The 3,100-nt window shown below is 50.4% G+C and overlaps 1 pseudogene; it reads left to right on the top strand.

The window, feature by feature from the left end:
- Window positions 1–2,560: 2,560 nt before the first annotated feature.
- On the top strand, window positions 2,561–2,633 carry LOC144380221 (U4 spliceosomal RNA; annotated as a pseudogene).
- Window positions 2,634–3,100: the final 467 nt, after the last annotated feature.

Genomic DNA, 3,100 nt, shown 5'->3' with positions numbered 1-3,100 from the left:
TCCAGCTATGTTCAAGAACACTAGTGAAGGGCCCCGATTCCTGGATATGCTAGTCCTGGTTGATGCCCCTTCCTCTCTGACCGTGGCCAAAGCTGCAGGGAAGGGAAGGGCCCTGGTCAGAGCGGGTGAGAAGCCCATCCCTGGCTGCCCTGAAAAGCCGGGCTGCTGCTAGCCACACCCCAGGGGAGGTGAGGCCAGGCAGGCAAGGTGGGGAGACAAAACTTTTCTGATGGACACTGCTCAGAGCCCTTCCCTTGCCATCCTGCTTCAATACGATTCAGCATGTCTGGCCCTGCCATGCATGATGAGGAGGCGAAGACAGAGACTCCAGGGAAATGTGAGGCCCTCCCTGCGTCTACCAGGGCACACGGTTCTGGTCTCCGCTGCTGTTCTCTCTGTGTCAGGAGTCCCCGTGGGTCCCCCAGGCACCTGGGAGATGTCCATGGCCCCTGGCATTCCCATCTGGTGCCCCTTCCCTCCCTCTCTGCCTGCTCTGTCTTGGTTGAGGCTGGAAGGGGCAGTCCCTAAGTTGGGAGCACAGAGCAGGAGTAGCAGGAACTCCGGCATTGGGTCCTTCAAGAGGAGGAAGCCCATCCTTCTAAGACAGGCAAGAGGGCAGTGAACCCTCTTCCCAGCTCCAAAGCCAAGGCCACAGTGGCTGAGAGGAAAAGTGGTCAGGGACCCCACCGCCTGTTCCTACAACCCCCTAATATACAGTTCTGCCTCTCCGGGAAGTACTTCACAGACCCCCTCCCCTGACACGTATGTATCAGCCAAGTTAGAAGGGCTCTTTGAAGCCATCTGGCCCAAACCGCTGTCATATACTTGGGAAAGTGAGGCCCACAGAGAGGGATCCTTGTATCACAGAGGCACTTACTCTGAAGTCAGTAATGAGGCCTCAGACTTTATCTCTCTCCAAAATTCACACTATGTGCTCAACGAGCTGCACGGAAAATGTAAGCTCAAGTCCCAAATGGCCCCCCACTGTCACCCACTACTAGCCCTATCCCTTGCATCAGCTGGCAGCTTCTAGACAGGGGCCAAGCCATCCTGTTTACGCTTAGCCAGAGGGACTTTCGCAGAGGTAACCACATTCTCCCAAGACAAAATAAAAACAGCCACACTTCCAGATATTCATTCACTTATTTATTATTTATACCACACCCACTTCCAAAACCTATTTGAGGTGGCTCACAGTAAAAGCCACACGTACAGCAGAGCTATTCAAAAGGGAATAAATGACCAGTCAAAAACCTTTCAAGATTTTCAGACTGTGGAAGTGATTTTTTATTTTTTTAAGGACAAAAGAGGTCTTTGAGCTGAGGGTCAGGTCTTGAGGGTAGATATTTAAGTGTGCCCGGTCAGGTTGAGTAGTTAAAAGTGGAGCATCTGATGAAGGGCAGGAATCAGGGGTAGGAAAGAATAGCCATCAGCAGACGAAGAGCAAGTGGAGAAGTCAAAGGTCGGGTGCCTGGGTGGTTCAGATGGTTAAGTTTCTGCCTTCGGCTCAGGTCATGATCCCAGGGTCTTGGGATCGAGTCCCACATCAGGCTCCCTGTAGGGAGCCTGCTTCTCCCTCTGCCTCTCTGTCTCTGTCTTTGTCTCTTTCTGTCTCTCATGAATAAATAAATAAAATCTTAAAAAAAAAAAAGAAGTCAAAGGCCCATTTTATCCTACCCCCCATTCTTCCTTCTTGGATGCCGAGGTGTGCTGAGGTGAGGCTTAGAGCTAGAGCCACTGTCTTCCGGCCATGAGGCGAGACACACCCAACATGCTGAGGATGACAGAAGGGAAGGAGCCTCCTAGGTCCTTGAGGACAGAGTTGAGCTGCTGAACCCACCCCGAAGAGTCCACCATCTGTTGTTTGAGAGCTGATGAAATGTTTCTATTGTGTAAGCCACTATTAGTCAGATGTTCTGTTACTTGCAGCTGAGTGTCTACAAATGGATTAAATGAAAGCTCCTTGTGGTCACTAGGAGTTACAGTGGAAGCACAAAGGGTGGACGACTTGTTTTACCCAAATGGATCCTAACAAGCTTCTTAGAGAACACCCTTGAGGAGGGTCTTGAAGGATGAGTAGGAGTTTGGTAGGCAGGCAGGGGAAGGCAGGGTGTGCCAGGCAGGAGGATACCACATGTAAAAGGCATGGAGGCTAAGAAGGAAGATGCAGGTCAGAGGGGTCGCTCACAGAGAGGCTGAGATGTGAGAAGGCGTCTGGAGGAACGTAAGCAGAACACAAGGGGCCCTGGAGCCAGGGTAAGTGTGGATTTGGTCGAGCAGGCAATGGGGAGCCAGTGTGGGAATTTAAGCCCGAGCTAGCCAAATATCCATGAGGAAGGGTGAGCATTAGGAACAAGTCAAAGGCACTCAGACTACGGAGAAGGAGTCAGAATCAGCATCAGGAATTTTTTACCAAAGAATTTCTCACTTTTGTTTTGGGCCTTCTCTAGGGACTGTTTGTTTGGTAGGAACCAGTGGTGAGAACGGTCAGTCACACAACAAACCAGCAACTGCTGGGAAAAACCTTACAAAGACCAGGAACTCTCACAACGAACGCGACAGCCTTGCACATCAGCAGGAGCGTAGCCAATGAGGTTTATCTGAGGCACGATTATTGCTAATTGAGAATGAACATGCCGTGTGCCAGCACGTCAGAGCATCTGGCCAGACCCTTCGTGGCACAAATGAGCAAACTGAGCCCTGAGAAGGGGTGTGAGCCACCTGGAACCCGGTTAGCCTGGTCCTAGGACTCACGCTCAGCCCCGCCATCCTCAACTCCAATCATAACCATAAATGGCGGCAGATCCAACAGAGAACAAACGAGAAAACCGGGCCCAACAGGATGACACAGCCCTGCCTCCCCCTCAAACAAAGAGAAGACATCAACGGATCAACATTTGAAGCATATGAATAGCGCCCCCCCCAAGAGTGAGGAAGTGAAAGATAAAATTCCTTAAGCCCATACTGATTACTTTTAATACCCTTTCAGAATTCCTAAGAAACTAAACTTCTATTAAAAACAAAACAGAACAAAAACCAACAAACCAGCTTTGAAGTTGTTTGAAGATAAAAAGTATTTTGTGGGCCAGGGCTGGTGAGG

This window comes from Halichoerus grypus, chromosome 1 (genome assembly GCF_964656455.1).
Source record: "Halichoerus grypus chromosome 1, mHalGry1.hap1.1, whole genome shotgun sequence".
In the NCBI taxonomy this organism is placed as follows: Eukaryota; Metazoa; Chordata; class Mammalia; order Carnivora; family Phocidae; genus Halichoerus; species Halichoerus grypus.
This window is presented reverse-complemented; position numbering and strand designations above follow the sequence as displayed.